Source organism: Neoarius graeffei, chromosome 14 (assembly GCF_027579695.1).
Source record: "Neoarius graeffei isolate fNeoGra1 chromosome 14, fNeoGra1.pri, whole genome shotgun sequence".
NCBI lineage: Eukaryota > Metazoa > Chordata > Actinopteri > Siluriformes > Ariidae > Neoarius > Neoarius graeffei.
The window spans coordinates 24,996,647-25,018,901 of NC_083582.1; the positions used below are offsets into that span (position 1 = coordinate 24,996,647).

General features: G+C 41.3%; 1 protein-coding gene across 2 annotated transcripts in view; it reads right to left on the reverse strand.

Moving 5' to 3' along the window:
• The window catches only part of tlcd3bb (TLC domain containing 3Bb), an 86,550-nt gene that overhangs the window by 59,681 nt on the left and 4,614 nt on the right, over nt 1-22,255 (reverse strand). The window contains exon 1 of one of the 2 annotated variants that reach the window (XM_060939472.1): nt 11,203-11,565. The exons of the other annotated variant lie outside the window; for it this stretch is intronic. The gene's annotated coding sequence lies outside the window, so the exon portion shown is untranslated. Of the gene's footprint in view, nt 1-11,202; nt 11,566-22,255 lie in introns of those variants that run through there. 2 annotated transcript variants of the gene reach the window in all.

Genomic DNA, 22,255 nt, shown 5'->3' on the forward strand with positions numbered 1-22,255 from the left:
TCTATTGGTCTCATCGCCATTTCCGCTACACTAAAACACAGAGCTGACTACAACTCCGAGCCTCCATTTTGAGCTAATTTATCGGCATGCCACATATATGTTGCTGGCTGGTGCAGCAACACGACAGAAGGTGGATTTATATTGCATTCATTGCCCAATAATGTTCAAACTGCAAAGATTTGGACACGTTTTGTGAAAAGTTCATGGGCACATTGGGTGCCTACGAAGTGGTCTCTCCTCTGATCTGCACATTTTACTGAAGACTCATACGGGACCTCTGATCTGTTGAGGAGTGTTGGCTATAAGCCCGTATTGAAAGAGGGTGCAGTACCAACAATTAAATAAAACTACAAGAAAAGGAAAGTAAGCTCAGTTGCACCAGTTCTCCTAGAGTGTGAGCTAAAACTCAGGATGGAACAGGACGTGACCTATTATTGCTCGGGCAGTGAGGTTGTTGCTAAAACCAGTGATGTCCCATCCCATTTGCCTGAGCCGAGTAGTAATGGCGGAGTAGTCAGTATGGAGAAAACGGAGAATGAGTGGACAAGCCGTCTGATTTTTCTGCTGGATATGCTTGCCTCAGCAGCAATATCCCGCCCTTACGTGGAAGAAGCAAATGAACAGAGAACTGAATGAACAACTGAAAGTCAGATTGTTTCAAAACAATTGGCCACAAGATTGGCCTTCAAGAAGCGAGAACACAGACAGGTAAGCTCCGACTCTCATTTGTTTACAAAGCAACACGTTGTTTACCTGCATTTAGATTAATACATGTAACTTGTACTGTGTGTTTAAATAATCTTATACTGGTAACTTAATTTGCTTCAGAATGTGATTGTCTCAGTTCATCTGATTATTTAATTAGCCTTTTACATTTTATCAGTGAAAATGCATGCATGTACATGTATGTTGCATAAGTTATAACACCTATCCTCTTTTAATGAGAGTCAACCCACAATCAATGAAGTCAAATCAGTCTTAGTTGAGCAAGTCGGTAACGGTATTTCTTACTTTCACCATAAATTTTTATTTATATGACTTTGGTCTAGGGCGGCACGGTGGTGTAGTGGTTAGCACGGTCACCTCACAGCAAGAAGGTCCGGGTTCAAGCCCCGTGGCCGGCGAGGGCCTTTCTGTGCGGAGTTTGCATGTTCTCCCCGTGTCCGTGTGGGTTTCCTCCGGGTGCTCCGGTTTCCCCCCCAGTCCAAAGACATGCAGGTTAGGTTAACTGGTGACTCTAAATTGACCGTAGGTGTGAATGTGAGTGTGAGTGGTTGTCTGTGTCTATGTGTCAGCCCTGTGATGACCTGGCGACTTGTCCAGGGTGTACCCCGCCTTTCGTCCGTAGTCAGCTGGGATAGGCTCCAGCTTGCCTGCGACCCTGTAGAACAGGATAAAGCGGCTAGAGATAATGAGATGAGATGAGACTTTGGTCTATAGCTGTAAAAGGCCTCGGCCTTAAAACCAGTTACTGCTGTGACATCACGCACTCAGGGCTGGCTGGCTCAGCGGGGCAGCTCGAATGCCAACTTTGCGGTTGATTTTAACTTTTTAATTTTGATTTTAATTTTTTTTTTAATATATTTTTTTTATTCCCATTTATGCAGCATACAAGAGTCAAGGATGGAGATACTACCCACTCAGAAATTTATTTAAAAATAAAGGTTCTGCGCATATCCTTTAAGCAATGTCAATAATGCATCAACAAAGCAGTCTCAGTAATATACAACTCCAAATCAGAAGGTATGGAAAATGCAAAAATAAAAAATAGCAGTGACTTCTAAATTGACTGACTTGTATTTCATTGCAGACAGAACGAACCCAAGATATTTCATGTTTTGTTTGAGCAACTTCATTTAATTTATTAATATACATCCATTCCTGCATTTCAGGCCTGCAACACATTTCAAAAAAGTTGGGACAGGGGAACTTTAGGGCTAGTAATGACAATTAAAACAATGATGTGATTTGAAAAAGATGATGTCAACAGGTGATTGCAATCATGATTTGGTACAAAATCAGTGTCCAGGAAAAGCCTAGTCTTTGAGGACTAAAGATGGGCTGAGGATCACCAGTTTGTCAACAAATGCACAAGAAAATTTTAAAAATGTTTTAAAAACCAACATTCCTCAAAGAAAGATATGAAGGCATTTGGATATTTCAGCCTCTATCGTGCATAATATAATTAAACGATTCAAGGAATCTGGAGGAATTTTGGTACATGAAGGGCAAGGGCACAAGCCTAAGCTGAACACCTGTGATCTTTGATCCCTCAAATGACACTGCATCAAGAACCATCATTCATCTATCACTGATATAACCACACGGGCTCGGGATTACTTTGGCGAACATTTGTCAAGCACTACAATATGGAGCTACAGCCACAAATGCCAGTTAAAACTTTACTGTGCAAAAAGGAAGCCTTAGGCTAACTTTGTCCAGAAGCGCCATCGACTTCTCTGGGCTTGGAGGCATCAGGGATGGACCATCACAACGTGTACTGTGGTCAGAGGAATCAGTATTCCAGGTCTTTTTGTTTCTAGAAGTGTGCTCCAGACCAAAGACTAAAAGAACCATCCAGACTGTTACCAGCAACAAGTCCAGACGGCAGGGTCTGTCATGGTATGGGGTTGTGTCAGTGCCCTTTGCAAAGGTAACTTACACTTCTGTGATGAAGCATTAATGCAGAAAAGTACATTGAGATTTTGGAGCAACATATGCTGCCTTCAAGACGACATCTTTTCCAGGGATATTTCAACAAGCCAATGCAAAACCACTTTCTGCACACATTACAAAGGAATGGCTATGGAAGAAGAGGGTGCCTGTCCTCTCTGTCCCCAAAAGAGAATGTATGGCGAATTTTGAAATATGACAACGATGACTGCGTAATTTTTTCTGATTTGGGGTTGTATGACATACAGAACTCTACTAATTGAGTCAATATCATAGGATAAAAGACTGTGTTTTAACTTTACTGTACCTACATGGTGATTTTGATTAAATATATGGGGTCACAAGAATTTATTTATTTATTTTTTTTTAGAAATAATGCAAATAGTGTGCGGACAGTAGCACAGACAAAATTACTTTACAAACTGCGAAAAGTATTGTTGAATAATAAGGATCAACCAAGTACTATTATATTTTGGTAAATGATGACATTAAACAGTTTCTAGTAATGGGCTGGAACTTCTGAACTGTAGATTACTGCATGTAGAACTCACCATATGAAAAGCTGAGTGGCTCATATGGTGCCATATGTGGGACTTTCACACAAGATAAGACTGCCACATGTTGATTTTTTTTTTTTTTTGCCAATTACTGCCTTAATATAACTGAACTTATTTGTGATTCTTATTGCGGTTTATCCGGGCTACTATTTTCACATAAGTGTTTTCTTTGCCATAAGTTACACAGGTTTTTATACAGACATAGTTACAACTATATGACGTAAAAGCTTGAATGTGACCGTCACCTACACAATAAGTGCTTTCACACATTTTTACTGTAAATGTTTGCACTTTTTTCCTTAAGCCTCACTCACAATCCACCGTACGTCCTACTACAGGCGGTCTACGGTCAAAAATTTGGCAAAACCGTGCTTGAGACTTGCGTGACACTTGCATGTGTTCAGTGCCGTAGAAGGTCACAGACTGGCTGTAAAGACGTTTGGTCCTGCACATGCAAATTTTACGGGTCTTGCAACAAATCAAGAACGCATACACTATGTACAGGACTCATACTCCTTTTGTACTCCTGAACCAAGTCAGATTGCGTGTGACGCAAGCCAGGAGTGGGTATAAAAACCAGCGTGTCTGCAGCATTCTGCATCTGTCATTCGACTGAAGAACATTAGATATTTTGTGGGAAAAATTTTAACATTTTCAGTTTAAAGTTTAGAAAATGGGACCCAAGAAGAAGCGAGCAAAAGTGAAGTAACCCAGCCTGAAACAGCAGAGGGGGAGGAGGAGGAAGAATTTGATGATGATAGTAGCAGCGCCGGCGAGCCCTGCACAGACAGGGAGAAGTATGCCTTCAAGCCGGCAGAAGGCACAGCACCCCGCCAGAGGTCTTTTCACAGGTAAATACACATGCTTTAAACATTCATTTCAGTATCTATATGCTTATGTAATTAATGCATGCTGATTTTCATGTATGTTTCAGCTAACAACGCCCAGAAGTAAGGACCTTGCAATCTCATCATCGCTGTCAGGCCATTGTGCCATGCTCAGCGATAAGGACAAGGACATCCCAGCACCCCGGAGTCAAAGTGTGTTTCAGTGCTCAAACTGTTGGGCTATTTAGTTGGGATTTTTTACAATGTAATAAAATGCGTTACTCCCTCATACTCATATTTTATTATTTGACGTTTGCATTTTAAATTAACATACTGTATACTGAAATAAAAACAGCAAATGAGGTGGCCTTCTTCCTTTCTACAATGCTACACGCGACATGATCGGTTCCTTGGTTCCTCCCCAATATATAAACCCAGAGTCTTGTCCCTCGTGTCGCGTGCGGGCCACACATAGGGGTAGAAAGTGAGATGTCCTCCTGTCTTGCAGGCTGCACAAATACTTGTGTAGTACTTCTGAGGCACGTCACTCGTACAATGACCGTGCGTCACTTGTGGGTCTTACTGTCATCGCAAAAAGCCCCTACTAGCTGTGCTGCTGACTTGATTCAGGCGTACAAAAGGAGTACGGGTCCCGTACGTAGTGTATGCATTCTTGATTTGTCACAAGACCCATAGAATTTGCATGTGCAGGACCAAAAGTCTCCACGGCCAGTCTGCAACCTTCTACGGCGCTGAACACATGCAAGTCTCAAACACGGTTTTGCCAAATTTTTGACCGTAGACCGCCCATAGTAGCACGTACGGCGGGTTGTGAGTGAGGCTTAAGTCAACACGATGGTGAAATATTGTGGAAAAAAAAAATACGTTGACAGACACAACTTCCATGCTTACAAACTACAATAACCAGAAACTTCCAATAAGCCCTGGTGGCATGAGAGGACAGGAAATGGATTGGGTCCCAGGAGATCTACTAGCATATGGAAAGGGCTTATTTAAGCAAAATCTGTAGGTCAAAGACCTACAGATAATCCACATTATGGAAGGCATGCCTGTTATAGCACAAAGGTAAACATAATTTCTGTAAAGGACAGAAAAAGAGAAAATTATGGTCCAAGTGATATTAACATGTCGAACACCAAGTGATGCTTGTGTTTATCCAGTCATTTGATGTACAAAGGTAGGTGTTATTTTACTGTAAATATAATGGCACTTTTCCATTTATGATATTATTTCATTTGCTTAACTGGCAGTTCAAACATATTGTATTAACATCTCTGTTTCAAGCTCCAACACTAGTAGTAATAATAATAATAATAATAATAATAGCAGCTGAAGTATGCATGGCAATAAACATAAAAATTTACCCCCAAAGTGTGGCAAAGACATCAACTATTGGTAAATTATGGCCTAAAATGTCTATAGATCAATGTTAAACTTGAGCGATGGCAGTGACTGTGTCGCATGTGGCGATAAAACAGAAAACTTAGTTAGTGCTTGAGTAGCGTTTATGTGCATGGTGTCTCTGTGCTCTTTGGTTTCCAACACCTCATAACAACATGCCAGGAAGTGGACTGGTTACTTATTTGGCCTGATTAGGTTGGCGTTAGGTGTGAGTGAATGTATGTGATGTACTGGCACTGCATTAAAGGGTGTATTCCTGCCTCATGCCCAGTGTTCCTGGGATAATAATCCATATTCACCATGACCCTGGCCAGGATAAACTGAACATGATTGAATGAATGAAAGAATGTTGTTTGTTTAAACAGAAAGTAGTACGAATAACTGGTCTTATGGATTACACAAGAGACACTTTAGGGGAAAGTGGGGAGCCTTGGGACAGTTTGTATTCCCATAAATTAATTTCAACCAATCAGGTTTTAGATGGCATCTAAATGTTTCCCCTGAGAGTAATTTGCTGCCTTTGGAGCCATGAAGCTGGACACTGCAGTAAAGTATGTGCAGTTCAAAATTTTATCAACCAAAACTTGTAGTAGCATGGAGCTCCATACTTAAGAGTATGGAGAGTATGGTGTATATGGTAACAACCTGATTTTTGATGGCTTTTGCGACCATACGATATCCTTACACAAGTATGAACAACATACATGTACTACCACAGGGAACCCAATCCTAAGCGCAAGGCAAGTTCTCAAACACTTGACCACCGGACAATAAAATTTATATCTTTATTTACATAAGATAGATGGGATTTTATCCAGTGCTTATTTTAATTTGCTTTTTAAAAATATGGGATTATTTATTAATACGGCAGCAGCCCTTGGCATTAAGAACAGCAACAGAGAATCTCTGATGGGTGCAGATATGTTTTATTCCTCTTGAACGCAAGTATAGCATCGAACACCAGACATCAATCACTATACACCGTACACAGAGCACCGTGAAAACTAAAGAAAACAAAAATATAATTAAAGTAACAGTTACACAATTTTGCAGAATAATGTTTACAGACTATGCTCTGAACGTTACACACCTCCCTCCGCTCAACCAAACATGCAAAACTCCGCAACTTAGCCAAACGTGCACCATTAGCCTCTGTGCTAAATCACAGTTCAACCAGTGCACCGAACACAAACAAAACACACTCAGTAAACAGCGCACACAATTTACATTGTGCATGAATGACATATCAGGATGACAGAGAGCAAAGCTTTATAACATAATGATGCTAAACATATAACATATAATGCTAAACTTCTGACAAAGGCACATGGTGAATATAAACACAGCAGTGAGTGTCTGTAACATAAATACAGCTTCTTGGGCGGACGGCTCATGTAAAAATATCATATATCATTTTCTATTTCGCCTCCACCTCCATTCTATGGTGTAATGTTCACTGGTGAATTGGGGATTTGTTAGGAATTAAAGTACAGTTAGGTCCATAAATATTTGGACAGAGACAACATTTTTCTAATTTTGGTTCTGTACATTACCACAATGAATTTTGAACAAAACAAGTCAGATGCAGTTGAAGTTCAGACTTTCAGCTTTAATTCAGTGGGTTGAACAAAATGATTGCATAAAAATGTGAGGGACTAAAGCATTTTTTAAACACAATCCCTTCATTTCAGGGGCTCAAAAGTAATTGGACAAATTAAATAATTGTAAATAAAATGCTCATTTCTAATACTTGGTTGAAAACCCTTTGTTGGCAATGACTGCCTGAAGTCTTGAACTCATGGACATCACCAGACGTTGTTTCCCCTCCTTTTTAATGCTCTGCCAGGCCTTTACTGCAGCGGTTTTCAGTTGCTCTTTGTTTGTGGGCCTTTCTGTCTGAAGTTTAGTCTTTAACGAGTGAAATGCATGCTCAATTGGGTTGAGATCAGGTGACTGACTTGGCCATTCAAGAATATTCCACTTCTTTGCTTTTATAAACTCCTGGGTTGCTTTGGCTTTATGTTTTGGGTCATTGTTCATCTGTATTATGAAACGCCGACCAATCAGTTTGGCTGCATTTGGCCGGATTTGAGCACACAGTATGTCTCTGAATACCTCAGAATTCATCCGGCTGCTTCTGTCCTGTGTCACATCATCAATAAACACTAGTGACCCAGTGCCACTGGCAGCCATGCATGCCCAAGCCATCACACTGCCTCCACCGTGTTTTACAGATGATGTGGTATGCTTTGGATCATGAGCTGTACCATGCCTTCACCATACTTTTTTCTTTCCATCATTCTGGTAGAGGTTGATCTTGGTTTCATCTGTCCAAAGAATGTTCTTCCAGAACTGTGCTGGCTTTTTTAGATGTTTTTTTAGCAAAGTCCAATGTAGCCTTTTTATTCTTGAGGCTTATGAGTGGCTTGCACCGTGCAGTGAACCCTCTGTATTTACTTTCATGCAGTCTTCTCTTTGTGGTAGATTTGGATATTGATACGCCTACCTCCTGGAGAGTGTTGCTCACTTGGTTGGCTGTTGTGAAGGGGTTTCTCTTCATCATGGAAATTATTCTGCGATCATCCACCACTGTTGTCGTCTGTGGGCGTCCAGGTCTTTTTGCATTGATGAGTTCACCAGTGCTTTCTTTCTTTCTCAGGATGTACCAAACTGTAGATTTTGCCACTCCTAATATTGTAGCAATTTCTCGGATGAGTTTTTTCTGTTTTCGCAGCTTAAGGATGGCTTGTTTCACCTGCATGGAGAGCTCCTTTGACCGCATGTTTTCTTCACAGCAAAATCTTCCAAATGCAAGCACCACACCTCAAATCAACTCCAGGCCTTTTATCTGCTTAATTGAGAATGACATAACAAAGGAATTGCCCACACCTGCCCATGAACTAGCCTTTGAGTCAATTGTTCAATTATTTTTGGTCCCTTTAAAAACAGGGTGGCACATGTTAAGGAACTGAAACTCCTAAACCCTTCGTCCAATTTTAATGTGGATACCCTCAAATGAAAGCTGAAAGTCTGGACTTTATGTCCATGTCCATTATATAACTATAACTTGAATATGTTTCAGTAAACAGGTAAAAAAACACAAAATTTGTGTCAGGGTCCAAATATATATGGACCTAATTGTATGTGACTGAGAGTTACCGTGTATAGTATTATTTATTAAACTTAAATTCTGGAGAAAAAAAAACATTAAAACATTTAAAGATTTTTTTTTTCAAAATGGCCAGATGCGGAGAGTTGGGACAGTTCATCACGTTACAGGTGGTTTACCCATATAAAATTGTTTTAAAATGTTTGTTAAAATGTGGGCATGTCACCGTATGAGGATTAAGCTTATTTCATTCCTTCTTGAGAATGGAACTGTTTTGTCTCATTAGGTTTTGGGTAAACTGACATTTTCCTACCTCTGTACCAGCATTGTGTGCTCATACAGCTCATATGTTCCAAGTTTTGATAAATAAAAATTAAACATGTAGGATTAAGTATTTTATTTTTGTCCCAAATCTCCCTACATAATGTCCCATGTCTCCCTGCAGAAAAAGTGAAGCCTGAAGGCCAGTACGGTATGTGACAAGCTTAGAAACTAACGTTGTGGTAAATACTCTCTAATGCAAAATGACTATCATGCAGAGCATTTTTTAAGGATTTTCCACTAGGAGACCAACTGGTCTGGGCGATACAATCACAGGCCCCAGAGTCCATGCGGCTGCACCGCTGCGGCATATTCTGTGATGCAAATTGCCGCATTACGAATCCTCGTTTCAGCCAGCATAATATCAACATAGCTAATGCAGTGCCAAGTTATGGTACCATAACTTCATCATAAGTATGGTAAAATACTAAAATTACACTACGAGTTTGTTATTGTTTTATCAACTTTCATATTATGATGTATTTTAAGAAACAGTGGAAAATAAGAAAATCTTCAATTTTATTGCTCAATGTGAAACATAGTATCAAATAACTGTATATTTAGTCTATAATTTGGAAATTGGAACAGTCTTGACAACCCAACTTCAATATTTCTTAAACATTCCAATCCAAAGAAAACAGTCTTATGAATTTGGACCAGCAATTCAAGCATCTCCCATAATCCCATTTCAGTTTTACCTTTCAGCATCAATCTAACATAACTTGGTTTAAAATTTGGTCTCCCAGTGAAGCTGGTTTGGCATTGACTAGGAGACTAAATTTGGTCTCCCAGTAACTATAGGGGTGTTCACACGGCACATATTTGCATCGATGCTGCACCGATGTATTTTGTTGCAATATATCTTACACCGGTGTAAATTTTGTGGAGCGTTCACACGTCACAAACCTGCTTACTAGAGAGAAGCGTGTTAGCACTGGTGCAGCCCCACTTGCGTTCACACGGCAGTTTTTGCGACCGTGCTATACGATAGTAATAATGCAGAAATGAAATATGCGCATGCGTGAAAATGTACTTCCTTTTCCCGGTTGTCATGGCATCACCAAGCGCCGGGAAAACAACGTGGATGAAGACACCAGTGTTGCCAGATACTGCTGACGTTTTCCAGCCCAAATATGTTCAAATCCACCAAAATACACTTAAAACCGCCCAATCTGGCAACACTGGAAGACACGCAGTTCTGTTGTTGTTGATATTCGCCATTTTGGAAGCGCAAAATACCAGGATGCAAATTATGCAATGCCCCTATGTAATCAACTCTCCTCACGCGTAGTGAGTCTACCCCTGTAGCGTTCAGACATCCCATTTTATATCGGTGCTGCCCCGCAAACTAGCATTTACTCCGGAGTAAATTTCTTAAACCACCTCCCGAGCAGGGTTAGATTTGCACCGGTTTAAGCAGCTTTCAGGGGCTACACCGGTATAACTTTGTACCGTGTGAACGCTCTACCGGGGCAGCCCTGGAGTACAAAGTTGCCGTGTGAACACCCCTTATGTTAAAAAATGCTCTGATATCATGCTCCCTGCAAAGAATTTCACACAATCTACAAAAGCTGAAAACTTGTCCCCAGTCTCCCCTACTAGTAGTGAATCAAAACGAATCGGCGCGTAAACCGATTCACTTTCATATTTGTTTGAAAGAGTCGAATCAGTGAATTGAGTCGTGTGTTTCTCATCATGAAATCGAGCAAGTTTGCTGGGACAGACCTTAACCTTAGTGCTGTAGAAAACACAACATAATATAACACACTAATAAACCTGGAACAGCTCTCTCAGCTCTTCTGACCTGCATAAATAATAATGCATTCCAGGCAAATAAGTCTATTCGTATCAGTGTAACTGGTGTGAAAATGCGCAGTGCGCTGTTATGCAGTTTAACTCGGGCCATGAAATTAAAAACAAACAGGAGCTCGAGCTCTCCATGTCATCAACATGCGCCACGGCTCGGAGCTGCGCGAGACCCCGCTATCGACACCAGAAGACATTGTGATGAAGTGATGCGCGCGAGCGTCTCCTCTTACGACGCGTTAGTCGTGATGCTCGTTTGTTTACACCTCAAATTACATCATGTGAAATATTACTGAATCACTGATAAATGTGAATAATAATAATAATAATAATAATAATAATAATAATAATAAATCAGCTCGGTTGCTAAACAGGACTCAGCCTTGGAAGTCCATCCAACACCAACACTGCATCCAACACCTGGTGCATGCGGGGTTTGGACGGAGAAAGAAAGGATGAGGAGACAGTGAAGAAAAACGCAGCCTACGTTGCGGTGTTTCAGTCAGCGGCCTGTAGAAATCCGCATCCCGGTAAAAGCCAACGGCGCTGTCCGGCTGAGACACACCGCGCGCTTCCCCGACATGCTGTCCTTCCGTCCCGTCTCGCGCTTCCTTCTTGCGGTTGCGTGTCCTGCGCGTGAGATATTAGTGGAGCGTGCAAGGTGCTTCAGGATGCACGAGCAGATGACGCGCGTCTCTCCCTCTGTGGGCGGGTTTGCCCCAGCTGCGCTCCAGCACCTGCCCTTTAAATCTGCCCCTTTAATTTCCCTTGGAGCTTGGACCCTTTTCGGCTCAAGCTTTAAAATACTGATGACGCTGCAGCTTCGTGGAGATAAATAAAAGATTCGCAGTGATTATGCTCCATTACCGATCAGGATGCACAGTGGGACAGGACGGCAATCACCTGAGCCGACTGTTTCCCCACAGCTACTGATTAGTGACGTATAGCCAGAACATGAAGAACCTAAAAACATCACCCATCCAAACCACATCGGGGAGACTGGGGACAAGTTTCCAGCTTTAGTAGATTGTGTGAAAGTCTTTGCAGGTAGCATCACATTCATATTGCATTAGAGAGGATTTACTGTACCCTCTTACCACAACATTAATTTCTCAGCTTGTCATATACCGGTACCTGTACATTGACCTTTAGGCTTAACTTTTTCTGCAGGGAGACTTGGGACAACTAGATAGAACTCGACGCCAACAGCGTCAATGGGGATGCCTCCACCCGGTAGACTACACGCCTTACTAAGTTGTCAGGTCAAGTTTATTGTCAAATATGCTATACATGCTCGACATACAGCACAGATGAAATTTCAGTCCTCTCTGACCCACGGTGCAAACAGGCAATGCAATAAATAAAAATAGAATAATTGAAAAAAACAAACAATATAAACACTCTAGATAAGAACTAGACATAGACTAAACACTCAGACAATATTAAGTGTAAACACTCTAGATAAGAACTAGACATAAACACTCATATATACATACATGTATACATACACACATGTAAATTGGTGCAAATAAACAAATAGTCAAGGGCACTTGAGGTATAGCAGGTAAACATGAATTAAGCAGTATAAACAAACTAGCAGCTGTTAAGATGAAGTAGTGCGGAATAGTGCAAATGAGCGAGGTAAAGTGAGATGTGCGGTCCCCGAGTTCAGTGTGTTAATGAACGATGAGATGTGTGTGTGTGTGTTTGGGGGGGGGACTGTGAGGATGACATGTCAGACGCTGAAGGGGGGCAGGGGGGTGTGCGAGCAGAATCTGTGGCAGGGGGCTGTAATTGGGGATGGACATTTGACCTCACAGTAATCTTGACCTGGTGAAATTACTTGTATTAGCCTTGGAGATATTGTGTTCACAAGGTTTTCGGACAGACATTTGACCTCACAGTGACCTTGACCTTAGACCTTTTGATCTCAAAATCTAATCCGTTTATCTTTGTCCCGAAATGCACAAATGGTGAAAGTCTGGTGAAATTCCTTTCATTTGCCTTGGAGATATTGTGTTCACAAGGTTTTTGGACAGACATTTGACCTCACAGTGACCTTGACCTTAGACCTTTTGATCTCAAAATTAAACCAGTTCAGGTTTGTCCCAAAGTGCACAAATGGTGAAAGTTTGGTGAAATTCCTTTCATTAGCCTTTGAGATAACGCGTTCACAAGGTTGCGGGACGGAAGCACGCATGGACAACCCGAAAACATAATGCCTCCTGCACCTTACGGTGGCGGAGGCATAAAAATAAGTACCTAGCTTAATTCTACGTTTAATTTTTAGTCAGTCATTCTTAAAAATTGTATGATATGAAGTGTACGAACACACAATGCTAGTACAAAGATAAAAAATGTCAGTTTAACCAAAACCTGACTCGACAAAACAGTTCCATTCTGAAGAATGAAAGAAATAAGCTTAATCCTCATGCAGGGACACGCCCACATTTTTAGTAAGCATTTTTAATTTTATTTGTAAACCACAAGGGAACAAAAAACTGTACCATGATGAACTGTCCCAACTCTCCCCATCTGGCCATTTTTGAGAAAAAATCCTTAAACATTTTTTCCCTAGAATTTAACTTTAATAAATAATACTATATAGACAAGTGTTTTACTGGGAAATATGCCACTCGTATTTTTCATATGAGCTACATCTGGGTCATGAAGATTCAAAACCATGACATACATACATAATACAACCCAGATTCCAAAAAAGTTGGGACAAAGTACAAATTGTAAAAAAAAAAACAGAATGCAATGATGTGGAAGTTTCAAAATTCCATATTTTATTCAGAATAGAACATAGATGACATATCAAATGTTTAAACTGAGAAAATGTATCATTTAAAGAGAAAAATTAGGTGATTTTAAATTTCATGACAACAACACATCTCAAAAAAGTTGGGACAAGGCCATGTTTACCACTGTGAGACATCCCCTTTTCTCTTTACAACAGTCTGTAAACGTCTGGGGACTGAGGAGACAAGTTGCTCAAGTTTAGGGATAGGAATGTTAACCCATTCTTGTCTAATGTAGGATTCTAGTTGCTCAACTGTCTTAGGTCTTTTTTGTCGTATCTTCCGTTTTATGATGTGCCAAATGTTTACTATGGGTGAAAGATCTGGACTGCAGGCTGGCCAGTTCAGTACCCGGACCCTTCTTCTACGCAGCCATGATGCTGTAATTGATGCAGTATGTGGTTTGGCATTGTCATGTTGGAAAATGCAAGGTCTTCCCTGAAAGAGGCGTCATCTGGATGGGAGCATATGTTGCTCTAGAACCTGGATATACCTTTCAGCATTGATGGTGTCTTTCCAGATGTGAAAGCTGCCCATGCCACATGCACTAATGCAACCCCATACCATCAGAGATGCAGGCTTCTGAACTGAGCGCTGATAACTTGGGTCGTCCTTCTCCTCTTTAGTCCGAATGACATGGCATCCCTGATTTCCATAAAGAACTTCAAATTTTGATTCGTCTGACTGCAGAACAGTTTTCCACTTTGCCACAGTCCATTTTAAATGATCCTTGGCACAGAGAAGACGTCTGCGCTTCTGAATCATGTTTAGATACGGCTTCTTCTTTGAACTATAGAGTTTTAGCTGGCAACGGCGGATGGCACAGTGAATTGTGTTCACAGATAATGTTCTCTGGAAATATTCCTGAGCCCATTTTGTGATTTCCAATACAGAAGCATGCCTGTATGTGATGCAGTGCCGTCTAAGGGCCCGAAGATCACGGGCACATGGTTTTCCGGCCTTGACCCTTACACACAGATTCTTCCAGAGTCTCTGAATCTTTTGATGATATTATGCACTGTAGATGATGATATGTTCAAACTCTTTGCAATTTTACACTGTCGAACTCCTTTCTGATATTGCTTCACTATTTGTCGGCGCAGAATTAGGGGGATTGGTGATCCTCTTCCCATCTTTACTTCTGAGAGCCGCTGCCACTCCAAGATGCTCTTTTTATACCCAGTCATGTTAATGACCTATTGCCAACTGACCTAATGAGTTGCAATTTGGTCCTCCAGCTGTTCCTTTTTTGTACCTTTAACTTTTCCAGCCTCTTATTTCCCCTGTCCCAACTTTTTTGAGATGTGTTGCTGTCATGAAATTTCAAATGAGCCAATATTTGGCATGAAATTTCAAAATGTCTCACTTTCGACATTTGATATGTTGTCTATGTTCTATTGTGAATACAAGATCAGTTTTTGAGATTTGTAAATTATTGCATTCCGTTTTTATTTACAATTTGTTCTTTGTCCCAATTTTTTTGGAATCGGGTTTTTATACACACACACACACACATTAATTTTATATATATATATATATATATATATATATATATATATATATATATATATGAGGCGGCTTAATTTGTCATTTGGCGGGTAATTCCTGTCACTGGCTAGTTGAAAATAAAAAAATATATATGAAGTAAAGATTCAGACACGCCGTCAACTAAAGCCGCCACATATTAAGCGTGTGCCGTGTCTGTGTTAATCAATGTGTTTATCGGCAGGACGGAAAATACCGAAGAATTCCGAATCACATTGTGTACAAGTCAGGCTGTCAGTTTTTTCACTACTGTGCATGCATATAATGCATCTCATTGAATATTGCGGTAATCACATGTAGTATTGGACCAGGTGGGTGGAGCACAGAAGCACGGCAGGCCAGAACGGAGTTCTCAATGAACTATTTATTGCTAGCTTTTCAGCCTTTTATCACTTCCCAGCCGCGCGCATGCGCGCGCACACACACGTGTGTTCTGGTTGGGGAGAGAGAGCTCCCTTTCTCTGCTCTCCTCTCCTTTTAAGGGCGCGGTCACTGGGGAAGACACACAAACACAGGTTAATCCCCATCAGGTGCAATGATTCCACCACTTACCTTCCCTGACTCCGAACTCCATTCACAGACCGATGCTTGGCCACGCCCCCGCTGCCACATCACATTATCAAATTCAATAGATGTGGTTACATTATCGCCCATTTAAACACGTGTTTTTGTTGTTTACATCTACATCTGCCAAAGCTACGTTGTGATGTGGAATTTTCTGAAAGGTGTACAGAAACCGCCAGAGACGGTCTGAAGAGGAGAAACGACAAAGGACTTGTAAGCAAACGTGGGAGCAGGGTAGGCCTTGGCTACGATACGATTTTTATGGAATAATTAAATTTTTTTCAAGTTGATTCCTAGTCAATATGAAGCTCCTAATGCTTTCTCTCTCATAAATGGTTAAATACAGAAAGCATATTGGACATATTTTGGGTGCTACAGTCATGATAGTAAGTATATTTGTTTTCAATACTCGTACACCAAGTTGCCAAGTTTTCCAATATATTATTATTATTTGTTGATATATTATGGTGCTCTGTGTTGTTCTCATTTATGTATTTAACAACAGTATCAAAATACTTGGGTCTTGAAATAAATCCACATTAGTCATGAACAATGGTAACTACTCTCTTTTGCGTTATTTTTGACAGAAGTAAAATTCATACATGAACAAATTTTGGATAGTTGATTTTCTGTTTTGCTAGTTACTTTGGAAGGTAACTAGTCCGGCTGGCTGGTGAAAAAAAAAAAAGAATTTCGAGCCCTGTATATATATACAGTGGGGCAAAAACTATTTAGTCAGTCACCAATTGTCCAAGTTCTCCCACTTAAAAAGATGAGAGAGGCCTGTAATTTTCATCATAGGTATACCTCAACTATGAGAGACAAAATGAGAAAAAAAATCCAGAAAATCACATTGTCTGATTTTTAAAGAATTTATTTGCAAATTATGGTGGAAAATAAGTATTTGGTCAATAACAAAAGTTCATCTCAATAGTTTGTTATATGCCCTTTGTTGGCAATGACAGAAGTCAAACGTTTTCTGTAAGTCTTCACAAGTTTTTCACACACTGTTGCTGGTATTTTGGCCCATTCCTCCATGCAGATCTCCTCGAGAGCAGTGATGTTTTGGGGCTGTCACTGGGCAACACGGACTTTCAACTCCCTCCAAAGATTTTCTATGGGGTTGAGATCTGGAGACTGGCTAGGCCACTCCAGGACCTTGAAATGCTTCTTACAAAGCCACTCCTTCGTTGCCCGGGCGGTGTGTTTGGGATCATTGTCATGCTGAAAGACCCAGCCACTTTTCATCTTCAATGCCCTTGCTGATGGAAGGAGGTTTTCACTCAAAATCTCATGATACATGGCCCCATTCATTCTTTCCTTTACACGGATCAGTCATCCTGGTCCCTTTGCAGAAAAACAGCCCCAAAGCATGATGTTTCCACCCCCATGCTTCACAGAAGGTATGGTGTTCTTTGGATGCAACTCAGCATTCTTTCTCCTCCAAACACGACAAGTTGAGTTTTTACCATAAAGTTCTATTTTGGTTTCATCTGACCATATGACATTCTCTCAATCCTCTTCTGGATCATCCAAATGCTCTCTAGCAAACTTCAGACGGGCCTGGACATGTACTGGCTTAAGCAGGGGGACACGTTTGGCACTGCAGGATTTGAGTCCCTGGCGGCGTAGTGTGTTACTGATGGTAGCCTTTGTTACTTTGGTCCCAGCTCTCTGCAGGTCATTCACTAGGTCTCCCCGTGTGGTTCTGGGATTTTTGCTCACCGTTCTTATGATCATTTTGACCCCACGGGGTGAGATCTTGCATGGAGCCCCAGATCGAGGGAGATTATCAGTGGTCTTGTATGTCTTCCATTTTCTAATAATTGCTCCCACAGTTGATTTCTTCAAAACAAGCTGCTTACCTATTGCAGATTCAGTCTTCCCAGCCTGGTGCAGGTCTACAATTTTGTTTCTGGTGTCCTTTGACAGCTCTTTGGTCTTGGCCATAGTGGAGTTTGGAGTGTGACTGTTTGAGGTTGTGGACAGGTGTCTTTTATACTGATAACAAGTTCAAACAGGTGCCATTAATACAGGTAATGAGTGGAGGACAGAGGAGCCTCTTAAAGAAGTAGTTACAGGTCTGTGAGAGCCAGAAATCTTGCTTGTTTGTAGGTGACAAAATACTTATTTTACCGAGGAATTGACCAATTAATTCATTAAAAATCCTACAATGTGATTTCCTGGATTCTTTCCCCCCATTCAGTCTCTCATAGTTGAAGTGTATCTATGATGAAAATTACAGGCCTCTCTCATCTTTTTAAGTGGGAGAACTTGCACAATTGGTGGCTGACTAAATACTTTTTTGCCCCACTGTGTGTGTGTATATATATATACACACACACACACACACACACACACACACACACACACACACAGAGTGCCTTGAAAAAGTATTCATACCCCTTGAACTTTTTCACATTTTTCCACCTTACAACCACGAAATTACAAGTTTTTTATTGAGATTTTATGTGATAGACCAACACAGAGTAGCACATAATTGTGAAGTGAAACGAAAATTATAAATGGTCTTCAAAATTTTAAACAAATAAAAATCTGAAAAATGTGGTGTGCATTAGTATTCAGCCCCCTGTACTCTGATGCCTCTAAATACAATCCAGTGCAATCAATTGCCTTCAGAAGTCATCTAATTAGTTAATAGAGTCCTACTGTGTGTAATTTACTCTCAGCATAAATACACTTGTTCTGTGAAGGCCTCAGTAGTTTGTTAGAGAACACTGAAGAACAAACAGCATCATGAAGACCAAAGAACTCACCAGACAGGTCAGGGATAAATGTCTGTGAATATTCTCAATCATCCAGGTCATAGTAAACTGTGGGTGGTAGAGTCCAGTTGCCCATTTCTACCACCCACAGTCAGGGATAAAGTTCTGGAGAAGTTTAAAGCAGGGTTAGGTTATAAAAAAATATCCCAAGCTCTGAACATCTCAAGAAGCACTGTTCAATCCATCATTCAAAAATGGAAAAAGTATGGCACAACTGCAAACCTACCAAGACATGGCCGTCCACCTAAACTGACAGAGCGAGCAAGGAGTGCACTGGTCAGAGAAGCAGCCAAGAGGCCCATGATCACTCTGGAGGAGCTGCAGAAATCCACAGCTCAGGTGGGAGAATCTGTGCACAGGACAACTATAAGTCGTACACTCCACAAATCTGGCCATTTTGGAAGAGTGGCAAGAAGAAAGCCATTGTTGAAAGACAGGCATAAGAAGTCCCGTTTGCAGTTTGCCAGAAGCCATGTAGGGGACACAGCAAGCATGTGTAAGAAGGTGCTTGAGACCAAAGTTGAACTTTTTGGCCTAAATGCAAAGCGCTATGTGTGGCGGAAAACTAGCACTGCTCATCATCCTGCACACACCATCCCCACTGTGAAACATGGTGGTGGCAGCATCATGCTATGGGGATACTTTTCTTCAGCAGGGACAGGGAAGCTGGTCAGAGTTGATGGGAAGATGGATGGAGCTAAATACAGGGCAATCCTGGAAGAAAACCTGTTGGACAAGGGCGGCTGGTGCATAAGGGCGATTGGGCGACACACTGCCAAAACGAAAAAAAAAAGTTTTTTTTCTTTTTTTAAAACAAACTTTCACCAGCACTGCTCGAGGCCGTTTTAATCTGTCTCTGGGTATCATTGTCCAATCAGGGTGGTCTTGCTTCTAGTGTACCGCCCCTTTTGGGGCGATTTCAGTCACGCTGAAAATCGCCCAAGAGTTCACTGATAGAGTCCCATGTTAATATATTTTTTTTCTCCTGACTGACACTTCAATGCAATCTCTATGGGTTCCGGGGGGGGGGGGGCTTGCCTTAACATGCTTATGTCACTGTGAAGCGCGGCAAAGTTGCGTTCGATCCGCTCAGTTTCTGAGGTGAGATGGATGCGTAAAGCAATTCAGTGCAGTCCTTAAAAGAAGTTCCATTTAGTCAGCGATCAAATCGAGCTAAATTGGCAACGAAACAAGCTGGACCCCCCTCGACCAAATCTAAACATAAAACAAATTTCGACAAGGGGGGGAAATCATATACTCGAGGTTTTACTTCAACATGGTCCCAGCGCAAATCCTGGCGAGCTGGCTGTGAGGACGCCTCAGCGGTTTTCTGCTCCCCCTGCTTACTTTTCCACCCTGGAGGTGGCTCCACGGACAACACTGCTTGGACGGTCACTGGAGTTTCGGACATGCATCATTTGTCGGAGAAAATAAAAAAACATGAGTCATCAAAGATTCACATGGGCAGCTGCCTGAAATTTTCGGCTTTTGGGAGAGTGAACATCGCTACACAACTGGATGAGGGCTTCAGGCTAGCAGTTCACCGCCACAACGATGAGGTGAGCAAGAACAGGCACATATTAAACCGGCTCACCCAATGCGTGAAATTTTGTGGAGTGTTCGAGTTAGCTGTACGAGGCAAAGACGAAACTGAGGGCTCCAATCACCGTGGTGTTTTTCTGGGTTTGGTTGACTATTGACTTGCTACCTAGGTCAATTTACTTCAGTCCTGTGGACATTTATGGTCCGTGTAGACATAACGGGGGAAAATTGCCCCCCCTGAAAAAAAATTCAGGAGCCGCCACTGCTGTTGGAGGCTGCAAAAGACTTGAGACTGGGAAGGAGATTCACCTTCCAGCAAGACAATGACCCTAAACATACAGCCAGAGCTACAATGGAATGGTTTAGATCAAAGAATATTCATGTGTTAGAATGGCCCAGTCAAAGTCCAGACCTAAATCCCATTGAGCATCTGTGGCAAGATTTGAAAATTGCTGTTCACAGATGCTCTCCATCCAATCTGGCTGAGCTTGAGCTATTTTGCAAAGAATAATGGGCAAAAATTTCAGTGTCTAGATGTGCAAAACTAGTAGAGACATACCACAAAAGACTTGCAGCTGTAATTGCAGCAAAAGGTGGCTCTACAAAATATTGATGCAGGGGGGCTGAATACTAATGCACATCACATTTTCCAGATTTTTATTTGTTTAAAATTTTGAAGACCATATATCATTTTCATTTCACTTCACAATTATGTGCTACTCTGTGTTGGTCTATCACATAAAATCTCAATAAAAAACGTGCAACTTCGTGGTTGTAAGGTGGAAAAATGTGAAAAAGTTCAAGGGGTATGAATATTTTTCAAGGCACTATATATATATATATATATATATATATATATATATATATATATATATAAAATCTCATTATCTTTAGCCACTTTATCTTGTTCTACAGGGTCGCAGGCAAGCTGGAGCCTAGCCCAGCTGCCTACAGGCGAAAGGCGGGGTACACCCTGGACAAGTCGCCAGGTCATCACAGGGCTGACACATAGACACAGACAACCATTCACACTCACACCTACGGTCAATTTAGAGTCACCAGATAACCTAACCTGCATGTCTTTGGACTGTGGGGGAAACCGGAGCACCCGGAGGAAACATGCAAACTCCGCACAGAAGGGCCCTCGCCGGCCACAGGGCTCGAACCCGGACCTTCTTGCTGTGAGGCGACAGTGCTAACCACTACACCACCGTGCCGCCCCATATATATATATATACACACACACACACACACACACACACAGGTCCATAAATATTTAAATATTTGGACAGAGACATTTTTCTAATTTTGGTCCTGTACATTACCACAATGAATTTTGAACAAAACAATTCAGATGCAGTTGAAGTTCAGACTTTCAGCTTTAATTCAGTGGGTTGAACAAAATGATTGCATAAAAATGTGAGAAACTAAAGCATTTAAACACAATCTCTTCATTTCAGGGGCTCAAAAGTAATTGGACAAATTAAATAATTGTAAATAAAATGCTCATTTCTAATACTTGGTTGAAAACCCTTTGTTGGCAATGACTGCCTGAAGTCTTGAACTCATGGACATCACCAGACGCTGTGTTTCCTCCTTTTTAATGCTCTGCCAGGCCTTTACTGCAGCGGTTTTCAGTTGCTGTTTGTTTGTGGGCCTTTCTGTCTGAAGTTTAGTTTTTAACAAGTGAAATGCATGCTCAATTGGGTTGAGATCAGGTGACTGACTTGGCCATTCAAGAATATTCCACTTCTTTGCTTTAATAAACTCCTGGGTTGCTTTGGCTTTATGTTTTGGGTCATTGTCCATCTGTATTGTGAAACGCCGACCAATCAGTTTGGCTGCATTTGAGCACACAGTATGTCTCTGAATACCTCAGAATTCATCTGGCTGCTTTTGGCCTGTGTCACATCATCAATACACACTAGTGACCCAGTGCCACTGGCAGCCATGCATGCCCAAGCCATCACACTGCCTCCACCATGTTTTACAGATGATGTGGTATGCTTTGGATCATGAGCTGTACCACGCCTTCACCATACTTTTTTCTTTCCATCATTCTGGTAGAGGTTGATCTTGGTTTCATCTGTCCAAAGAATGTTCTTCCAGAACTGTGTTGGCTTTTTTAGATGTTTTTTAGCAAAGTCCAATGTAGACTTTTTATTCTTGAGGCTTATGAGTGGCTTGCACCGTGCAGTGAACCCTCTGTATTTACTTTCATGCAGTCTTCTCTTTATGTTAGATTTGGATATTGATATGCCTACCTCCTGGAGAGTGTTGTTCACTTGGTTGGCTGTTG